Raw genomic sequence first — 23,290 nt, forward strand, 5'->3', positions numbered from 1 at the left:
GAGATGGAGCACAGAGGTGAATAAATCATAGCCCTTACCCTTAAAAATAGCATAAGTCATACCTGATGGTACAGAAAATACACACATTGCCCAATAAAACTCAGAATGCCAGAGAGATTCACATAAAATGCTTCGACAGAGCTGGGGAAGAAAGGGTGACTTTGGAGGCAGCATCTGTGCTGGGCTTTGCTGGATAAGCAAAATCCAACAGGTGTAGAGAAAGCTTCCCAGGGTGCGCACAAAGACTTGGCATAGAAAGATTGTAGGGGGAGATTTCAAAGAGGAGCCCCTGGGAGGAGTATGGAGTTTAAGTAAGTTTGGCGGGGGCGGGGGGGGCGGGGGGGGGCGGGGGGCGGAAAGAGGTAAATGGCTGACTCCTGTTAATGTTATTCATACAAAGGCTTACTCACCACAGTTAAAAGCAATGAGCTATCTTTATGTATCAATATGTGTACATCTGGAAAACATGATGCTGAATTAGAAAAGCAATTTGCAAATTGATACATGGAGGATGATCATATATATACATTGTAAAATGTTATAAAGCAATACGATGATACATATACTGTTTCAGATTGTTTTTATTTTATAAATATAAAGATACTATGTATACATATACATAAAATATGTTGCAGTGTAACAATATTTTGAGAACTTCAATGATATTGGAGATTTTTCTGGGAAAATATAGGTTGTCAGTGGACAACAGTGTGGTGATTGCGGGGAGTGGGGGTTATAAGGGCAGCGAAAGGTAGTGTAAAATAATACAATAAAGATTAAATTAAAAGGTTAAAAATAAAATAAAATTTAAAAACCTCAAAGACATTTTACCTAACAATAGCATATATAGGCATGGTCAAAAGTAGGTTTACAGTTGTTTGTATAGAAAAGGACATGCAGGGTATATTATTATTACAGTATCTTTATTATCTATGTTTCATGTACTCACAACTATAAACCTACTTTTGCCCACCCCTGTACATTCTTTTTAAGTGCCCTTGAAACAGTCACCAAGATGGATTATATCTTGGGGAAAAAAAGAAAACAAAAAACAACATCCTTTAACAACCAAAAAAAGAAGAAGAGAGGAAAGAATGAAGAAAAGAAAAGAGAAAAATCATATAGTGTATGTTTTCTGACCATAATGGAATCAGACTAGAAATCAATAACAGAAAAATCTTTATACATCTAGGAATTAACACACTTCTATACAATCCAAGGATGAATGTAAACAATGTGTCATGGAGATAAACTCACAGCAGTTTATAGGCGGCTTTCTTGTGTCTTTTTATAGTTGCAGAGCTCTCCTTTGTTTTGACGTATCATTGTTTATTCAACTCATTCCTATTGATGACATTTAGGTCCTGTCTTTTGTTATAAAAAATGCAGCTGCAGTGAATAGCCTTGTGCATATGTCCTTTTCATATTATTGCCGGTATGTCATTTGCGCGGATTTTTGTAGAAGTGGACTTGCCGGTTAGAGAACAAATGCATGTGAGATTTTGGTCCCTATTGCTAAATTTCCCTTCTTGGCATTGCACCCTTGTATGTGTCACAGGTGGGGCTTCTCAGATGAAAGGCTCTGCTTCAGCATGATCTGGAGGGCTGCTGCCCATTACCGTGGGCCCCTAAATGCCAGAACTCAGCGTTCTTTTCCCTGGAACATTGAGTTGCTTTAAGGAGAGGTTGCCTGGGTGTTTGCCTGGAGGGAATATGGATTACTTCCAGGTGTCTGCGTTTCCACATGTGTGTGTGAGGCGGGGTGGTCAGGGGATAGTGGCTGTGAGTCCACTTGTTCCATATGTACATCTCTTATTTTTCCATTTCAGCCTCATATTTCACTTTCCCCAAGTGTTTCTGAATCCCAAGCCCGTATGTTTGCCAGACAGGCTGAGATCCTTTCAGAGTGTAACGCTGGCTCCGTTACTCTTGGTTGGGACTTCTGCTCACTCAGTGGTTATTCCTGCATCTCCGTGGGATCACTGTCTTGCAGAACTTGGCTGAAATCTCTTGTCTCTTTGTGCCCCACGTCCTGCTCTCTTTTGTACTGAGACTTATACCTTTTATATTAATGTAGTATTATTTGGAGGGTTTGAGGTTGGAGAGGAGATAAATCTTTCATATCATTCCATCATTTTGATCCAGAAATGTGCCAAGAATGTGCAGAAAACACTGGAGCAACTGCAGAGTGTGAAGGAAGTGGCTAGGAAAGATAAAGCCCTTTTAATAACAGCTTCTCTGGACCACATATTCAGTTCCACTTCATGATTTTTGAGAAACACAGATGAAGGATTTGGCTTACTTTAAAATTGCTTTTGGCCCTCCCTGAGCAGGTAGGTCAGTTGGTTAGAGCATCATCCCAGTACACCAAGGTAGCAGGTTCAGTCCCTGGTCAGGGCACATAGGAGAGACGACCAATGAATGCATAGATAAGTGGAACAAATAAATGTATCTCTCTCCCCCCTCTCTCCATACTTCTCCCACCTTCTTCTCTCTTTCTATTTCTCAATAAAAAGAAATTGCTTTTGGTTGTCAGGTGGGTGTATCTTTGGCTGGGCCACCTGGGTTCACTATACATAAAGGATTAATGCACAACTGAGTTAACTGTGAAAATAAAGCAGATCTTATGCCTAAAATTTGGGATAAGCTAAACTATTTGATCCACCGACCTGACTCCTGACATATGTATGAGGCTTTAATTTTATTATAAAGGAATAAAACAAAAATACCACAATGCATCTGCAGAATTCTGTTTTGCTTGACAACTTCCTGGGACCCTCGCATGTGCCACAAGTTTTCTCAGATGTCTTCCTTCTTCTGAGACTGAGAGGTGACGTGACTGTTACTTGCACATGCAGTGGTCTAACCACCATTTTCCCAGGCTAAGACTCAGATCAGGAGCTGTGCTGGGAACTGGGAACAAGATAGCCGCTGTTGTCAAGGAATTTACAGTCTGTGGAGGAGGAAGGAGAGATGGGCCGGCAAAGAGACAGTGTTAAAAAATGATGTGATGTGTGCTATTATAGTGGGATACACGGATGAGTCCAGGATTTAATTACCACAGCTAACAATGTCCATTTTTATACGCGCTCACTTTGGCAGTGCATATATTAAAACTGAAGCAATACAGAGAAGATTGGCTGGGTTCCTGAGCAGAGATGACTTAGAAACTCACAAGGCACTTATATTTTTGTGAGGCAGCCACACGAAATATGGAAATATGTCTGGACTTGGTCCCAAGCAGCCTGAGTTTCCTCCCCATTTCTACCTTTTATTTCTATTAAACAAGTCCCTTAACCCTCTCTGGGTCTCAGTTTCCCTATTTTTAAAAGCAAGGGGGAAGGTCAAATGGTGGTGGAGGCGCTTCCAGGCCAAACATTCCAGGGGGTAAATTCCTGCTCACCCCTGATGTGAAACTAATAGCCTGGCGAGGACATTCCCAAGTCTGTTGCAGAGCTAAGCTGGATGGATCCAAATAACCAGCCAGGGTCTTTGTTAGCTGTCCATGTTAGCTACGGGAAATACCTTTTTGGAGAACAAACTTCAGCTTAATGACAGTGGGGTTACTTTGCTCTCCATTTCTGAAACCAGAGGTGCCGCCTCCTTGTACAATGCTGTCTGGAACATTCACACAGAGCAGAGGAAGTGCACACTCCCAAATACTCACAGGCCATTTCAGGTTACCCGCTCCAGGGTAGGCTGGGGAATCCATTCCGGGCCTGTTAAAACAACCTAACCCCTGGAAATAAAGGCCCAATGAAGTCCTAAGGAGACCTGGTACTCAATAAAGTTTACTCACTGGAAAGACAAAATGTATGGTTTGTTAAAGAAACAGTTTTGAAGACTGAGCATCTATTTACCTTCTCCAAGTTCATACTCAGGTCTGTGGGAATGCAGAAGTGAACCCCGGTGTGTGTCACTTCAAAGTACAATATATTATCTAAACCACTCCTCAGTACCCTCCTTGGTACTGAGAAATTGAATAATGCTCTTAGTGGGGATTGAGTATTTTTAACCGTAGTAAAATACACGTAATGTAAAAACCGCACTGATGATGCAGGAACATACCTAGGGAATAGCTTGGCTTTTCAACATGGCTTAAAGTAGTTCTCATCCTATCTCAAACCCTCCTTCAGTAATCAATGCATCACACCTGTTATTTATAAGCAGTGTGGTTTGCCAAACATGACAATTTGTGATAATGGTTCTGTAGTTGAAATCATGAAATTTGTGCTTAAGAGGTTTATCAGTGGTCCAGGAGAATGGCCAAGAAGTCACTGTAAGTTTCTTGCTACTCAGCATATCACAGGCAGTTCTCCTCGTAAAAATATGAAGTAGCCTCTCAGGACTTGCTCAGCCATTTCTGTTCATATGTAGCTCGTTATTTATAGAACAAATGTAGGCATATTTTGGGTGTTTCTCTATCTGCCTCTACTCAGTTTTTATTGTGTGATTTTGTCTTTGCCAGGAAATTAGACAAAGGTGATTCACTGCTGAAACCCCTGCCTCAGTTTCCCCACTGCAACTCAGAAGAAGAGAATGTTAGCAGAGACAAAGATTGAAGTCAGCGGATTTATTTGACCCCCTCTTGATATTCCCTTTGCACAGGGCTGAAACATCAACTCACGATCCCAGGCAGACAGCATGAGGTAAGGGCCATCAAATTATTTACTTACAGTTGTGACATTAGTAGTTCTAGTAACTCGGGTATCCATCCTCTCTCTGGCTTTGCAAATTACCAGAGTCTTTCATTGGTCAGCCTAGATTTCTGGCTTTTTAAGATTCAGTTTTCTTTCTCCTTTATCTCATTATTTATTGATAAATATGTATGAAAATATCGTACAAAAAGAAGGATTAACATGGTCCAGGGAAGCCAGTATTTATGGAATAACATCTTAAGTATACTTGAAGTGAACACCGTTACTCTACAAATTCCTTTTTTGTCATTTTCTTATCTGCATGCTACCTTGGGAACTGCTATTCTGGTGCCAAGTCACTTGCCTTGTGACCACAATGGATTGGTCCATATTTATCTCCCAAGTTAAACTGGACCAATTAGAGATGTCTTCCAGAGAGTCAACTTGGGAGGCAGAAAGTACAAGTGTCAAATCTGCAAGCTGTTGGCAGCTATGTGGATGAAGGCATGCTGGGGTTGGTTTGTAGCCAGAGGGAAAAGAGAAGCTGATATAACCAAGCTGAGTAGAAGGTGTATTTGTACTGAAGGTAAATTCTCTTTGTGTCTAAGCCTAGTTCAAGTTGAGTGACTGCTACATAATTACAAAACAATTTTTAACTTGTATAAAATAATACAGAACACCAATGCTACCTTTCTATTAGTTGCCACTGTAAGTAAAGTATTAAGATCTTTTTCTGTGTGCCCTAGTGTGGTTGGGTACCATTTTACTCACCCACGACAGGTTCCTTTCAGGGTGGCTTGAGGAAAGCAAACCGTTTTTATACATTGTCAAAAATGAAGCCCGGAGAGACTTGACCAAGCACAGAAACACACAGGTGTGGGCATGGCTGACCTCTAGTCAACTAGCTTAACAGAAGGCCGTGGGCAGGCAAGCACATGGACACCAGACTCCTGCTCTACTTCTCTGTGAGCCTCTGGGCTCTGTACTTGACCGTGCATCTGAACCGTTTCTAGGCTGGAGTTCGTGCATGGTCACAAGGTGGCTGGAGTAGGTCCAGGCGTCCTGTTTGGTTACAACAAGGCCTTGGGTCAGGAAGGGGCCAGCTCCTCCTAAGGCCTCTTTTTAAGGGCAAGGAAAGCTTTCCCAGGAGTCGCTCAGTGGACTTCTCCTTATGTCTTGGTGGCCAGAAACATGCCACATGCCCGCGACTGACTTGTGCCTGTCAGGGCTCTCACCCCTCGGACTGGGACTGACGTGGACCCTCTTGAAGCACAAGACCGGGTGAAAGGGGTCAGGTGCCTGGTCTGAGTGTGAAAGAGGAAAGGAGGGTGGGTGAGAAATGCATGCCGAGTGGGCAACCAGCAGCGTCAGCACCTGGCAAACCCGTGTTTCCAAAATCACAAATGACCAGAAGTCTATTTCTGTCAGACTTGTTAGGTCTCTTGTCTCTTTCTCTACTTCTGCTTTGCTCTCTCCTCTGTCTCTATACTCTCTTCTCTCTCTCATTTCTTTCTCCTCTGTTCCCTCCCTCCTCTCTCTCCTTTCTCTTCTCTCACTACTGTCCACAGCTGGATTTCTTGGCCGGGACCCTTCAGACGCCTCCATGGGGGCACCACAGCAGAGTCCATTCACTGCCTTTTCCTCTGGGAAGGGGGCCTGAGAGTGTGGTTCCACGTGCTGGAGTAGCTTTAAGTCCACGCCATCAAGTGTTAAGCAACTGCTCAATGCAGAGACTCAGCAAAGCTGCGTGTCTTTCTGGTCAGCCTCCATCCAGCAGCTCCAGGCTCTAAAACAAGTCTGGGAGATGGTCCCCTGGGACTTGTTGCCTCAGCTTGGAGCCATCGAGCCCAGGCAGGAAGTGATTCTCCTCAAACCCAGTTTTTACAAGGCGAGCCTCCGCTCAAGTTTTCTGTGATCTGCAGCGTCCTCTGGACTGGAGTAGAGCAGTAATTCGGGGTAGGGGATGGGGTGGGAAACTTGTCCCAGGCCTCAAATCACCCTGGAGCTTCCTGCCACTCCGAAAATGAAAAGAAGACTTTTCTATTTCTCATCTCATGGAATCATCATAGCAGCCGATGTTGTGGGTGTTCGCAACCCCAATTTACATTTAAGGAGCCTGGGTTCTCACACCAAGTGTCACATACCCAGATCACAAAGCCCACATGAGGTCCCGAGGGAGTAAGAGACAGGGGACAACCATGTGATGGAAGACAAAGGCCAGGGGAGACCTAGCACACTATTAGGGAGGGCAGGCTGAGTGGGTCCCCGCTGTGAGGGATGGATATCCTGTGGGCGCAAGAGTTAGCAGAAGGCATTGCCCAGAGAAGTTAGAGGGGAACGGGATAGGCGATGAATGGGCGCCCTCTGGTGGCCACTTGTGGAAAAACAAGTGACAAGCGGCACGCCCACAGTGGAGCTCTCACCAGTGAGGACCAGCTGGCTGGGATGGCCATGGAGGAATGGTCCTCGGGAAATAGGGAGGCACCCCCTGGTGTTACCTGCAATTACCTGCTGATGTAGGACTGGAGTGGGAGTTGTGGCTGAGAGGAAGCCGGACATGGCCAGGAAGATAAAAGCATGCACCAGATTCCAGGACTGAGGCAGGGAGTTGGAGGCCCAGGGGAGCAGGAGCTGAGCTGGTGAGAGGGGCGAGGGCTGGTAACTAGAGCCCGAGGCTGTTTAAAGCCCCTTCAGCACCATTAGCAGCGGGGCCTGAGGATGCAAGGCAAGTGCAGGACCTGAAGAGGCCTTATGATCTGGGGATCCAGTTCTCCATTTTATAGTCCACTCTGAGATGGGGGCGGGGGGGGGCTGTTCCGGCAGGATCTTGGTATGGGGGGCTCCATGTGCAGAAAGAAAGGATGCTGGGTGTGGGGTTTGGCACTCAGACCCCCTCCCTTCCCTGCGGTGGGAACTTCAGGGAGGGCTCCCAATTGGGCAGTCTCTGCCAGGATGAAATGTATTTCTTTTGTACTTCAGCTCCTGCCCTATTTTCAGATAGATTCCTAAGTAAAACATGAAATGAGTGATGTGAAAGCATTTAGCAAAGCCTGATACTTGCTCAGGGCACATTACTTCCCTCCCTCCGCCCTTCTTGTCTTCATCTGAGTCTCTGCTGGGCCAGACGTTAGGCGCTGACTTCCAGACTGTCCTGTCTGAAGAGCTGTTTTCTGCAGGTAATTGCAGAGGCTGTGTGTCCCAGGGCCCCATCCCTGAGAGGCAGTGCATTTCGCCTTTTTGAGTTCAAGGCAGCACAGGTGCGCCCTCTGGCGGTCACAGCCCTGCATGTTCTCAAGCTGCAGCGGCCTAACTGCGAGATGTCCTGCCGCGCGGCTATGCACCACGAGGCGCCCGCCCTGCACGGCTGACCCGCATGGCTGCTTAAGTATCCCCCTTTGGGCCAAATCTTGTCTTGATGGCCAAGCCAGAATGGTACTCATTGTTTCATCGGAGTGCTTAACACAGAGTTGGGTATGAGGCAGGTCTGCAGGTGGTTTTGCTGGACTGAGGGGAATTCACATAGTTTGAGCCTTCTTTCTCAGAAGCTCTGCTTGTTTGCTCCAGGTGGCAGCGATGGGTCACAGCCCTGTACCTCTGAACTTACCACCACAGGCTTCTTCCCAGTCGGGCTGGCTGGGAGGGAGCGTCACAGACTGACCTACCTCCACCATATCACCCCGCTTTCCTTTTCTAGGTCTAATCACTTTCATTAAAACCCGCTGCACGTTTGCAGTGCATTAAAAATACATTTGGTTTTATGCTGTGAATGTCTTCAAAAACTGAGAAAAAAAACCCATGCTGAACAGCTCTGAACCAGTGATACAGTTTTACATTCCCACCATTTGCAGGAAATACAGTTCAGAGGAGTTCAGGCTAATATATGCAGCCCCAGAGAATAGACATATCCCAGAAATACCACACTCTGCATGCTCTCCTCCCGGCTCTCGGAATTGCCTCGGCATCTTTTATATAACACAGGGGTGGCTTTGCCTGCTGATTTCTGGGTGGGCTGGGAGGATGGGGTTGACCCACCAGCCTGGGCAGGGGGTGGGCCTGTCCCTTAGTCCAGGACAGGCGCTTCTGGGTCTTACACACTGGGGTTTGGGCCCAGCATCCCTTGCTATGTGCTGAAGGAATGCTGAAATGGAAGCCACATTTAACAATTGAGGGCTGATGCGTGTTCATGGAAATGTTTGCCTGCGATGCCAAATTAATGTGTTTTAAAAGATTTATATACCAGCTAAGTATTTTGACAGACAAGCAGAAAAAACTGTGAAGACCACTCCATCTGCCTCCCCTTGTTTATTGCTTAGATACTTAACACTGCTGCACTGGAAATATCACTGGTTTGAGAATTTCCATACAGGAAAAGATTGTCACCTGGCAAGAGTGGAAGACTGCTTTTTGTTCCTGAGTTGAGGATAAGAAAGAAAACACAGCATGCACAGCTGCTGAGGGAGTCTGTTCCTTTCCACACCCAAGGCTAATGCCGCCCTTTCTATTCTCCCCCCGCCCCATTCTTTAAGAATGAGTCGCTTTTTTTATTCCTAGTTTTAGCGTGGTTGTTGTAGGGGAGTGAATGGCTGTGATAGAAAACCTTGAATAGTTGTTAGCAAATTGTATAAAAGAGAAAAGATCAGATTTGCACTTAAGGAATTTCAAATCTCCAGTGATCATGGAGAAAACACAGAAGTTTCTGGAATGTCAGTGCAATGGATGTAGGGGAGGGTAGGCCATCGGGGGCAGCTTCCGGCTAAAGGGGAGTTTTGAGGCAGAGGTGGGAATGTCGAGAAGACTGAAGAACCCGATTTAGCGTTTCCAGCCCACTGAATGGGTTGAGGTTCCCCTGACATGTGGGCCATCATCTGGCTGGGTCTCTGGGCTTGGTCTCCCTCCGTCTGCCACCTGGTGGCCACTTGGTCGGCTCTCACTTCCAGGTCTCACCTCAAACCAAAATTATGAAAAGCAAAAAAATAAAAAATAAAAAAATAATTGCCTTTTGGGTGCTGACCCTCACTTGAAGTGGCCTGAGGTTGTTGATTGTCTTTATTTATTTCACTTTATTCCTCCTGAGCTGGGCTGCAGAAATGCACTGATAACAGGTGAGATATTCTGAAATATAATAAACAGGTTGGTCGCCTTCCTAAAATCTGATGGACTCAGAATTCCCAAACCCATCCGTCCCGAGCACTTAAAGTCAGGGATTGTGGAGCTGCGTCTCTCTTGCAGTGACTGCCTGGAGCATTCCTGGACTGTGTGGACAGTCTGCCTGCCCTGGGGACCATGAGCTTAAGACAGGGGGTCTGTTTCCATCTTTATATACCATGACCCTCAAACAGGTCATGCCCATAGCCGTGACCAATACTGATTGACAGCTTAGTATGTGGAGTTATTCACTGAGGGCGGTCACGCATCAGGGAAGGGTGGCAGGGCAGAACAGTATGGGTGGCTTTGTCCATGAGCCCCCTCCCCCCCCCGCTCCCCCGCGGCTGATGCAGCAGTGCTCTGCCCAGGTCCATGGCTTGGGATGAGCAGGCAGATGGGACTGTGGACCCTGAAGACCCACCCTGCCCACAGACTCAATGCCACACGAGTCCGCTGACACTCGGATGAAGTGACAACAGGGGTCCCTGAATTTACTGATGTCAACACCCTGTTTCCTGATGGCACGGGCAACTTCATTTATAGACAACAAACCTACTTCTTGCACATGTATTTTTGCGGCATGGAAGCCACACCGTCTGAACAAGTGAACAAAATGATAAAGGAAGACATTACTTATTTGCAACCCTCCATGCATCTTATGCTTCTACAGGTCAGGCGTTGCCTTATTTTTGTCGTGGTGTGTGACATCCACAGCAGCCTGAGCTGCGTACAGCTAGGGATGGTGTGGTTGGGCAGAGCATCCAGAAAATGAGATGGGTCTCTATTTCTGCATGTTGGACAAGGGGCCTCAAAGAAAACTTGGCTGAAGTAGATACGGGTGGCCAGAACCCTGGAAATATTGACTAACACCAGGTAGCTAGAAAAAGAAAAAAAGAAAGAAAAGGAGAAAAAAAAAAAAAAAAGCATTCCCTCTCATGGCAACGTTGTGCGGTTTGGGAATGCAGGATAACCAATGCCCCACCAGGTGGCACTGTTGACCCACGTTTGCAGGACCCAGAGCCTGTCTCTATGGTAACAGGTTTACAAATTATGGGGAGAATTGGCCTTGTCCTCTGTGTGTGTGTGTGTGTGTGTGTGTGTGTGTGTGTAGTAGTTTCTGAAAGTTCAGAAAAGGCAACACTGTGCAGCAGGAACTGCTGATACGTAGCAGCGAGAGAGGCTCTGAGCTGGATGGAGCCTTGTCGGACTTACAAGGATGTGCGTTTGATCCCCGCGGATACCAACCAAAGAGCACGTGGGTGGGTGGAGTAGCAGGTCGATGTCTGTCTGTCTGTATCTCTCTCCCCCTTCCTCTCTCTAAAATCAATAATTAAAAAATATAAAAGAGAGAGAGGGTCAAGGGAACGTTCTTATACCGGGCATGGCACTAAGGAGCGGGAGAGTGGAGAAAGTGCCCCTACAACACAGCTACCCCCTCCCTTCGCCTGGTGCTCAGACCCTTACGCTCGCTCCTGCCCGCTGCTGGGAGCCTGGGCTGGGCTGCAGGCTGCATTTGCGTTTGTGCAAGATACAACAGCGGGAGCTGGGCCTCAGGGAGCTGGGGCGCCTTGCACTGTGGGTGTTCCGGGGATGTGATGATGGAAAATGTTACATAGGCCCAGACATGCAGTTACAATAGTCTACACACTTAGGATCACTCTCTCTTCCCTGTGGGTATCCCACGCTCTCTGTATAAATGTTTCCAGAACGGGGTTCTGCTGGCCCTTGATATCACTCTCACTCGATCAAAAGCCCAGTTTCCTGTAGGGTGCTGCGTGCTCCATACTCACTGTGGGGTGGCGCTCACACCTGCAGGGCCGCAGCGATGCCTTCTGCGCTGAGTGCGAGTGAACTCCTCTCTGGAGACCTCCCTCCCTCCGAATCCCATTTCTGAGCTGCGAGGGAGCCCTTTGGGAATGGCTCTGTGTGGGTCCTCACCAGTGAGGTGCCGCACAGGTGAACAGATGATACCTGTGGAGCTCGTCTCGTTTGCTTTTCGGGAATTCCAGCCTGTTCAGTGGGGAAAGTCATTCTTAATTCCAGTTTGCATGGAGAGAAGGGCAAGGGAGAAAATAATGAAAAGGACCTGGGCAATATTTTTGCAGAGTTTTGCAAGAATATGTTCATCATGGGCATTTTACCTAAACAGCTGTTCTGGACATTTCCTAGCGTACTTTTGAAAAGGGAAGATGTTTTGAAGTAATTTCTGAGTTAGAGAAAAGTAAAAATGGTGCAAAGAATTGGCATGTGTCTTTCACATGTAGCCCCACAGTTTTGCCCTCCATTATGGGATAGGTATATAATGTTTTTTTCTAATACTTTTCAGAAAAGTTGAAGACATGACATCACTTTCTCTCTAAACACTTCATCAGTATTTCCTAAAAACAAGGGCATTCTCGCTCCTAACCACAGTACAGTTATACAAAAGCAGGAAACATTAATACAATGCTATTATTTAACCAATAGACTTTATTGAAATTTCATTAATTGTTCCACAAGTGTCTTCCATACCATCAGGAAAACTCTTTTACAGTTTGGGAGCCAATCCAGTGTCACACACTGCACTTAGTTGTCATGCATATTTAAAATCACTTAAGTTGCTTTTCACTTGATAGCCGTCTTTGATTTTATTTATTTTTTTCCTTGTTCTTGTGGGCCAGTGGCTTGCAGTTGAGAAGTTTTCTATTCCTGGGAATAACAATGGTTTCCAAAATGGCCAGTGGATCTGTAATGGAAAATTGATAAATCCACACAAACCTGAATTCAAACCCCAAACCTGAGAGTCTCTATCACTGAGCCAGCCCCTGGAGACATTGCTTCACCTCTCTCTGCAGTACTTTTCTCTATGAAGTGTAGGTAATAACCGGAGTCTCAGAAAGTCAGGCTGAGGATAAGTGAGATAATGTTTAATAAACCACAGGGCGTGGCCGATGAAGCTGTATATGCAATTTCCCCCATCCACTGAGGGAATTCTTTTATATCAACAATATTAAAAATAGTTGAGGATGTGTTTTTATTTTCTTAGAGTTGGAACAATAAAGTGGTTTAAGTATAAACGTCTAAAGACTGTTAATTACCTCAACTTGTTCGACCGCTGTAAACATCTATCTACGAGTTCTCTATAACTGTGTTTTCAAGTTTTAATTTTGAGATGGTTGTAGATTCACATACAGTTATAACAGAGAGAGCACATACTCCTTACCCACATTCCCCATTGGCAACATCTCACAAAACTCTGGTACAATATCACAGCCAGGATATTGACCTCCATGTAGTAGCGATACAGACATTTCCATCGCCACAAGTGTCCCTCCTGTTGTCCTTTTTATAGCCACAGCTACGCCTTCCCTCCCCACCTGCTCCTGAACCCCTGTCAACGATGGATCTGTGCTCTATTTCTATAATTTTTCATTTTGAAAATGTGATTTAAATGGAATCACACTTTGTGTAACCTTTTGGATTGACTTTTTTTTCACTTGGCATAATTCTCTGGAGGGTATATACTACGTGTATGAATACTTTGTTCCTTGATATTGCTGAGTAGTCTTCCACAGTGTTCTTATGGGAGCTTTGTTTCTTGAGTTTAGTTGGTAACGCATTGGAATCCACAAATGTCTCCAGCCTATAAAGCCGGCAGCTAGAAAGCAAACTTCACCAAAAATGCAACACTTAAGAGAAAAAAACTTCATAGTAACTAGATATCAGAAATTCTGTTTTATTATTTTCAAATAATGAGATAATTTTAGAAACGCAATTATTAAGAAACAAAGCTGTTGAAATACTGTATTTTCCCAACAATTGTTGAGATATTCTGCAGTGACATCTCTAACAATATGTAATGTTGATGCACAATTTTCTCAAAATTCCTGATTCTATAAAATTAAAACAAATGAAATCCAGAAGAAAATTGATTGGCTAATTCCGTGAATCTGTCCTGTGCTTTATTTTTTGCACATAGACCTTTGCCCTTTTTTTGGTGAGAAGTTGGGATCTGAGAAAGATACTGTCAACCCCAAGTGTAAGTGGCTACAAAGGAAGCTGTGATTGGCAGATGGACTTCGGGTCAGGAAGGAGCTATGCTCCAGTTTCAGACTTATATTAAAAATACATGATGCAAAAATTCGAATTATGCCCTGCAGAACATGCAGAACATTGAGCACTTAAGTGAATAAATGAAATATTTATAAGTGGACATTTGACTCTTCCTTCCATGCCTAGAAAGTTTGCATATTTGAGTTGACCTCCAAACTTTTTTTGGTATCGTATTGTCACTTTATATCTGGCAGTCCAGGAAGCCTGCTCCCCTTCCACGCTCTGCGACAAGAATTTAGCTACTTCCATGGCTGCTTAAATTCCAACACAGCAGAGGCAGCACATAGCAGAAATAAATGCAGGTACAGGGCTGCAGGGTGGGACCTGTTTTGCACCAGGACTTCACCAAACACCTCGAGCGTGCAATTTTAAGGATGCTCTGAGCTCTTTGGCATGAAGGTGATTTGCTGCACATTCAAACCTTGGGCATGTTTACGCTATCCTTCCATTTTCTGATTAGGATTCTAATAGTGTGGCTTATTTTCTCTGTTTGTATTCACCCCCAAATGCTAGTTCTGACACATCTTGCTGCACCCTGGGAAGACACAGAGCCACAGGCATGGATGTCAGCTTTGCCTCTAATGATATTAGTGCTGCTGGGAAACGGACAGTCTTTCTGATCATCAGGTTTTCTCGTTTGTAAGGGAGAAGGTAACAGTCCTTCCCTCACTTCAGGACAAGTGCGTTGACACACATGTGATGAGTATGGCTTCAGCACATGGATTCCCTTCCCCCGCCCAGGTCTCTGTGGACTGTGGACTCTGCCCGCAGACCTCTGGGCCCCACCCCGGGCTGCTGTCCAGCCTTCCTTCTGGCAGGTGGAGAAAGATCTGGTGTTTTCCTTGGAGTCCAGTCTTCTCGCGAGACCGTCAGTCACTGAGGGTGCAGGTGGGGACAGTGATGGCCTAGCCTCTCCTTGTATCTTGTCTACCCACTCCAGCTTCCTGGCTCACAGCGAGATATCTCATGCATGTGGGCTGACTTTTTCCTTGAACCCTGAGGTCAGGCCTTACTGTGGGGGATCCCTGGCCTAGCAAAAGATCTTCACATATCTGAACCCCAAATGTGAGACAACCTCAAATCTCCCCACAGGGTGCCTACCCTCTGTGCCAGGGCAGCATCATGGCTTGGTCTCGAATATTCAGTGTCAGTTCTCAGTTGACCTCTAGGGGGCAGTATCGCCCCATTCCTCCTGCCTGTCCCCTGTGGCACAGAGCCGTGAACAAACTAGCTGCCACAGGACAGCAACTGTGACCCCAGCTCCTATGAATGCTACGGTTACTGTTTCCCCTTTTCCCCGCGATGGCAACCACAGGTCAGAAACGCCTTCCTACATCTGTGCCCGGGACATCTTAGCACTCAGCATCTGGAAATCTGGCTTGGCATTTGGCATAGTCCGTCTTTTATTGCAGTTTTTGCTTTTAGTCTAACGTATCTCTACATTTAGTTTTAAGTTTCTGGAGAGAAGGAATGTTTTTTTTATTTTTCTTTGATTCATTGCCACTTCTGCCGACCATCAGCCCCCCACCCCCGCCAGGGTCTCCGTGTGCTTGCGCGCGTGCCGCTGGTGGGGTGATGGGGGCAGGGGCAGGGGTACAGGGACTGTGCCCAGGTGTCTCTGCGTGTGCCCGGGTTTCCTAAGTCCATGCAGGACAATATTCCTAAAGGCCCTTCACTTCCCATTTTATTCTTAGTTCTCCTGTTCCCTTATCTATCAAATGGAGATAGTGATAATTAATTGCCTCATTGCCCACAGTTTGAAAAGGACATATTTTACCCATAACCTCCTTAGGGGCTGACGGATTAAAAAGATTTGAAAGCCTAAGAGGCACCCCTTTAGAAAGCCTCTTGCCTCAGGGACGACCACGTGGATGGGGGTCACAGGCCTTGAACACAACCGGATCCCATGAGGAGTGTGTGGGGCTTCTCTGAGTCACTAATACAGCCTGACCCCTTAAGGGACCCACGTAGCTGCGGCTGAGAAGGACCCCATGAGGATGCCAGGGGACAGCACGTTGCCCTAAACCTCTGAGCTTTTAAAGGCCATGGTTCTTAGACCTTCATTTGAGTACTCTATTGAGGTTTTGCAAACAATCTCAGATCTCTTTTTCCATTAGGTTATACACAGCTGGCTGTGGCAGCCAGGACACATGAGAGGGAGATGTGCCCTGAGTCCCAGAGCTGATTGGTGGGGAGCTGAGGGCACAAGCGGGAGCCCTGTGACACCTTCTCTGCTCAGAAATGGGCGCTTAGGGCAGGAGGGCAGAGTGAGTGGGGTGCCTGGGGTCCCCGAGCATGTCTTGCTTTGTCCCCTTGTCCCTGTCACCCACAGGAGTGGTGGGTCACTTCATTCGGTGGCTTCCCGGCTGCCTTTGGTGACTCAGAGTGTGGTTCGTAGACCAGCAATGGCGGCTTCGCCGGGAGTGTGACCGGTGCCTGTCCATCAGGCCCCAGCGCTCTCGTGTTGTCTACTTTTATGTCCACTGATCCCAACATCCACCCCCTTCTCCTTGTCTTCCTCCCCTAATTAAGGGGACCCTCCCAAACCTGCCTTCTAAGGTAGGTCTGGGAGCAAATTTGCTACCAGTTTTGTTGGGAAGCAAATTAGAGGTTTGAAAAGGCCCTTTCAAAAGTGCCTGGAATTATTTTTAGTAGCCTCTGTGAATAAAAAAAAGAATGCCAACAAGTCAATATTATGCGCAAATGGCAGTAAAATTCCACTCAATGGCTCCCTGGCTCCAATTTTATAGAGTAAAAATCAATGAAGGTCCTGTTAGGCCTGGTGGTTTTAAATGCAAAGGACGCTGTGCTTCCAGGGAGCTGGTGGAAAGATGGAGGCTGCATTTCACTGTTGCTCACTCTGGAAGGAAATTAACAAAAGTGCTTAGACCTTCAGCCACCCCTTGTTAGCCACCAGGCAGAGGAGGGGAGCTCATTAGCATACGGTGACCCTGAATGTCAGCTTCTTCCTTGCTGACACTCAGAGATCCACTAGATGGCAGCAGCCACTAAGGCATCACATACATTGTCCCTGCAGCTTCGTGAATCTCTTAATTATTAAAAAAAAAAAAAAAAAAAATCTGCAATCTGGAGACCTGCAAAGATCACCTGTTCTAGTCCTCCTCCTTGTCCTTCCAGAAATGTCCACATCAGAGACAATGTGAGCAAACTGCTCATAAAGCCCTTAGGGAAAGGAGCTCCCCAAATCACATACACTTATTAATCTGTTGATTAATTTATTTGCTTATGTCTCCTCCCAATTTTTTATTCTAAAAAACTGACACCTACAGACAAGTTGTAAGATGGGTGCCTGCTTGCTCTTCACACAGCTCCATCCATGGATGACATTAAGCCACATGTGCTTCCTCTCTTGCTTTTTTCCTGTTTTTGGGTGAAATGGTTTGGAGTCTCGTCGAAGACATCCTGACGTATCAGCCCCTCAGTAATTCCACATATGTCTTCTACCAAAGAAGATATTTTTTATACATAAGCACAATATCGTGATCGTGCTCAAAATGTTTAACGCCAATGCATTAATATTATGTAATAGACAGTCCATATTTAAATTGCTCCATTAATCCCAATCACGTTTCTAGGAATTTTCCATCCCCCTTCAGAACTCATTAGAGAATCATAAACTGCATTAAATGGTCATGGTCATGTCTCTTTAGGCACCTGTTTTCTCTTGAGCTGCCCTCTGTTTTTGGGGGGAAGACTTTCCTTCAGGACTGATATTTCTTAACAATCCAGTTCAGTCATTTTGTAGCACATCTGACACTCTGGATCTGTCTCATTGTTTCTGATTAGATTGAAGTGAAATATTTTGGCAAGACTTCTTCCTGGGCGATCTGGCATGCTTGTGGCACAGATTTTCCCTCAAAATGCTGTAGTGGTGCCTTGGAGTGGCAGGAGGCAGAGGACCTAGGGGATCCAGGGGACCCAGACATCAGACCAGACGCTTGACCACTCCCCACCTGCCGCGAGTGTTGTTTCTCTTGTTTGTAGGAGGAAAAAGTTCGCACTCAATAATGTTCAGATCCTGTGGACTCCAGTATTATCCGAGACTAAGTTCTGCTGTTCGTAAGCAGCCGACTCTCGGCAAACCTCTGTCCTTTGTGCCTCTCTCACCTCATCTGTCAAATGGATTAATGACCCCTGTGTCATTCAGTTCTTGTGGGGGCAACATGATTCTGAGAGGGCTGAACTTGGCCAGCCGCTCAGCCTGATTCATGTCCAGCCAGAGGGGTGGAGTAGGAGAGAAGGCAGACTTGGGTGCTGGGCTGGGAACGGGGTGGACAGGACGGGAGTGAGTCTAGATCTAGGTGTGCACACGTGTCCCGCCTGCCCGGTGCTCCGCTTGGCGCACCTATGGGCCTCTGTTGTCGTTTGTGCTCTGTGTGCACGTTGAGACTTGTAGTCCATCCCTGGTGTGACTTCTGGGTTCATTTTTGCTTCTCATGCTTGAGATGTTTCAACGCTCACTCCCCTGCAAGGCCCAGAGAGGACCAGGCTGGCTCCTTCCACAAGCGGGGCTCACGCCTGGCACCTGTGGTTAGAGCTCAGTGAGAACGTGCAGGACGTGTTGTCTGCAGGGCTGCATCTCTGGTCTCAGGTTCTGTCTAAACCTGGCCACCTACGTCTGGTCACGGGGGAGGGCACAAAGGGCAGGGTGGGCCGGCTCAGTCCATCACCGCCATTGGAAACAGTCTTGAACATCTCTGTTCAGAGGCCAGTGGCACCACCTTCAGGAACAAAGGGCAGCTTCTGACTGGGCTCTGCTGTGAGCCAGAAAATAAGAAAACTCAATCATTTGTAAGGTCCTCCAGTGCCGGACGGAGACAGGTTTTCTCGCCGTTAAAAGTGAATAAGACTCTCGATAGAATCAGATATTAGGCTCGAGTTCCTTTCCCTGAGTGCAAAAGAGCTTTTTTCCTGGGTCATGAAAAACAAATGCCCCTTTCTCTTCAATCATGTCGGGCTTGCTAGTCTCATGATGGAGGATTTTCTGAATTTCCCACAGCCGAATCTCTCCAAGATTGTTTCCACACGGCTGTCTGGAAAGAGCACGCATGTGCTGGGGTGCCAGTGGGATCCGGTCGCCTTCCCAGTGGTATGGGCCGGTGGGGAAAGGGAGGGGGCCTGGGTGTGGATCTGGTCAGAGGACACACTGCTGCTGATGACTGGTAGGTGTTTGCCAAACACTTCCAGTGCCTGATTTCACTCGGGTCTTCCTGGCAGCCCTGTGGAGCATCTTATAAACAAGGAAAAAGGCTCAAAACATCAACTGTCTTGGCCAACAATACAGAGCTGGTATGCAAGCAGGGTTCTGTCTGGTTCCACATCCCGGCGTTGGAATTGTCAACGGCTATCCTGGTCTGCCTCCCGGCTGCAGGGTATTGGGTAGCTGGAAGGGATGGTTCTTAGAAGCTGTGCAATGGGGAAGAATGTTGCTGGGCTGGGCTTGGGAGGGGCTGGAGACGAGAGGAACCGCCCAGCAGGCGGGCACAGGCACCAGAGCTGCGCCCTGAGCAGTCCCTGCGTTGGGAGGAGGACACAGTGGACAGGACAGGAATGGGAACAGCAGCATGTCCGGGCACCAGCTGACAGGGTTCTGAGCTGGGCTTCCTTCTCGGCGGAGACTGCGGCAGCCAGTCGGGAAATGTAAACAGAGGCTTGCTGAATAGACTTGGTAGCAGGACAGGGATTGTTGCTGAAGCTGGGATCATGGCTCCATGAGGTGCCAGGGCTCCACCTTGGCTCCCAGACTCTGGTCTTTGTGTGATTTGTTCCAGACAATATCCAGTTATCCTCCCGGCTCTGACGGGGCGAGGTGGGGCTGAGGGACTGAAGGCAGGGCTGGTTTTATTCCCAATGTATCGAGAGCCAGAATTCCTGACCCTTGGCGAGCTCTTCAGGGCCTGCCTTGGATCGGCTGCCATCATAGTTATTCTGTGTGGTCAGATCGTGAACTTGGACTTGTAAAATGATTGGAGAATGAGCTGACTCTGATGCACATTAACTCTGTGACCTTGATAAGTCACTCTCTCATCGGGCTTATTTATAGAAATCAACAAGCTGATTCTAAAATGTCTACGGAAAAGCAAAGGGACTGGAATAGCCAAAGACAATTTTGAAAAACGGAAACAACCCCAAACACAAAGCCATGGTAATGAAGGCCATATGGTATTGGAAAAAGAACAGAGACGTAGATCAGTGGAATAGAATAGAGTCCAGAAATAGGCCACACATATACGGTCAATTGGTTTCGACAAAGATGTCAAAGCAGTTCAATGGAGAAAGGATGGTCTTTTCCACAGATGATGCTGGAACAATCAGATATGTATAAGCAAAAAATAAATACATAAATAAAAATAAACCTTGAACCAGACCTTAACCCTATGCAAAAATGAACTCAAAACTTATGTTAGACCTAAATTTAAAACCTAATACTATAAAACTTCTTGAAGAAAACATAGGAGAACATCTTTATGAACGTGGGTTAGGCAGAACTTTCTCACAAGAACTACAAAAAAGAAAAAAAATGATAAATTGAACTTTATCAAAATTTTAAAACCTCAAAACATCTTCAAAAGACTCTGTTTAAGGAAAGGAAAAGACAAGACAGTTATGGAAAAAAATGTTTGCAAAACACATATCTGATAAGGGACCAGTGTCCAGATACTTAACCATGTGAATAAAGAACTCTCACAATTCAATGATAAGAAAGCAAATAACCCAATTAAAAAAAAAATGGGCAAAGACTTGAGCAGACACTTTACCAAGGAAGATGTGTGGATTGAAAGTGAGCATGAGAAAAGATGCTCAGCATGAGAATTTATCAGACGAATGTAATTAAACTAAAACCACAGTCAGGCACCACTCCATACCTGTTAGCAGAGTCACCCATCCCCCGCACCCAGTGTGACAATACCAGTGGTGGCGGATGTTGCATATGCTGCTGTTGGGATACAAAGTGGCACAATCACCTTGGAAAATAGTTTGGTAATTTCTTAACAAAGTTAAGTGCATTTATTTTTTAGCCCAGAGGTCCCACTCCTAGGTATTTACCCAACGCATGTGAAAACACACACACCCATGCAAAACCCTGTATGCAAATGTTTATAGTGGCTTTGTTAGTAACTACCCAAACTGGAAACCACCCAGTTGTCTGTCTGCTGGTGAATGGATAATAGATATTGTGGTGAATCCATGCTATGACATTGTGCTCATCGATAAAAAAGAAGAAACTACTGAAACATATAACAATGTGGATGGATCTCAAGTGTGTGATGCTAAGTGAAAGAAGCCAGACTCAAAAGGCTACAGGCTGTACGATTCCCTAAGAAGGTAGGTGCTGGAGCCATCTAGAGGGAAGGGAATTCTGTCTATCACAGTGAGAGGACAAGTGCCGCCTGGGGCTCCGATTTCCCCTGGACAGGGTCTGGACATGCACTCGCATTTTCCAGTCCTTTCTCCTAAAACCACATCCCATCCCTCACCAGAGCTGAGGCCCGAGTGTATTCTGAGCACCCCCATCCCTCGGCTCCAAGCTTCACATCTCGGTGCCTTTTTGTCCGCCAGCCGCCTCGGCTGCCAAGTGGCATCACAGAGACCTTTCCTCTGAGCTGACAAGTGAAAAACCAATACTTCTCTGTCAGGCCTAGACGGCTCTCACAGTACACCGCCGCATGGTCATTTCAGAGGGGGGACTAGAAAGCAGCCTTGAAGCTCCCCTGACAGGAGAGATTTAAGAACGTGGAGGGGTTTATTGGGCTGTACCAACACTGGATGAACATTCAGTGACAGGCATTCCATGGCTGGTGATGGTGATAAAATCCTCAATATCTCCGTGCTGTGCCTCCTGGTAGATGTGATGCTTCTGTCACAGACAAAGTCCCTATCAAGAACTGCTTCCTTTCATGAGGGTAGGCAGCTGCCGAGAGTACACTTTTGTCTTCAGAAAAATAGGTCCAGTTTTGAACTACTTCAGCATTGATAAAGGAAAAAGCCCTTTCATCTCCCGTGAAGGCCTTTTCTGCTTCGAGCTCAAGTTAGCTGGATTTGCAGTATTTTCTGGCTCCACCCAAACCAGGCTGGCCCCTGAAGAGTCTTGAACAGAAATTTAGTATAAGACAAAGAACAGGCACAACTCTGAAAGTTCTCCCTGTCTTTGAGTCTTTCTCGACACACAAAGGTGTCTGAGGAATAGCATCTCAAGAAATAGAAAAGAAAACTCTGTTTTGGGACAATATCTATTTTATCACATTTTAGGGAGAATTGTTCATTGCGTTTCTTTTCCATACCTTTTGTGAATTTCCTGGGACTTGAACTGATAGAGCTCTTATTCCACCACCCTGAAAGTTTCTTGAGGATCTGGGGTTTATTTGCCTCATATTTCCAGCACGTAGCACTGTGCTTGGATTGTAGGAGGGAGAGGGAATGACATTGCTATTTATTGGGCATCTACTATATATTTGGTCCCACGGGAGACGGTCTATGCATGTGTATGTGTATATAAACATAAGTGTGTTGGGCAGCTGGTACAACAATAATGCTGTGCAACAAACCAGCCCGAGAGTCAGTAACTTACAAACGCCTCAGTTATTATTGTCCATGTTGCCTGGGGTTTGGCTGATCTGAGTTGAGCAAGGCTTGGCTTGGTGGGGCAGCTCTTCCTGTGGTCAGTCTGAGACAGCACCGGCTAAGTCATTGAGGTGATTCTGCACCAGGTGTCTCTTGTCCTCCAGGGACCAGAAGTCCAGCCAAGGCACGATCTTCTCTTAGTTATGTCAGAGGCTCAAGATACTGAGTGGAAACAGGCAAGTCCTCTTATGGCCTATCCCAGGAACTGGTACAGTGTCCTGTCCACCTCATTCCGTCAGTCAAAGCGAGTGACGGGGCCAAATGCTAAGTGAAGGAGTGGGGAAGGGTGGTGAATGGGGACGGGGGAACCTCAGAGTCACACGGCAAAAATGAGGAAGAAATGAAGACAGGCCAGTCATGCAATGCACAGCCATGTGTTTCATCCTGACACTGATATGTGCTAGTTATGGTGTTGTTCCCATTTTGCTGATGAGAAACTGAGGTGGAGGGAGGCCCATCTAGGTTCTGAAGTTTGTTCTCTTACGGGCATGGTATTTCCTTGCACTCCATAAATGTATGTTGTATTGGGGCTAATAAATAAAAAACAAGTCTATACCCTGGCCGGGTGGCTCCATTAGTTAGTTGGAGTGTTATCCTGTACACTGAAAGGTTGCAGGTTCAATCCCTGGTCGGGACATGTAAGGGAGACAACTGATCGATGTTTCTCTCTCACATTGATGTTCTTGCTCTCTTTCTCTCTTCTTTCTTTTCTTTATAAAAATCAATAAAAACATATCCTGGGGTGAGGATAAAACAAACAAGCAAAAAAAAAA

General features: G+C 46.2%; 1 non-coding gene across 1 annotated transcript; it reads left to right on the forward strand.

The window, feature by feature from the left end:
- The first annotated feature begins 3,086 nt into the window (after positions 1-3,086).
- On the forward strand, positions 3,087-3,193 carry LOC129080062 (U6 spliceosomal RNA). Its single transcript, XR_008530152.1, has one exon. It is a non-coding gene; the product is annotated as a U6 spliceosomal RNA (small nuclear RNA).
- Positions 3,194-23,290: the final 20,097 nt, after the last annotated feature.

This window comes from Pteronotus mesoamericanus, unplaced genomic scaffold (genome assembly GCF_021234165.1).
Source record: "Pteronotus mesoamericanus isolate MK-2021 breed Mesoamerican mustached bat unplaced genomic scaffold, CSHL_Meso_final contig_1205, whole genome shotgun sequence".
NCBI lineage: Eukaryota > Metazoa > Chordata > Mammalia > Chiroptera > Mormoopidae > Pteronotus > Pteronotus mesoamericanus.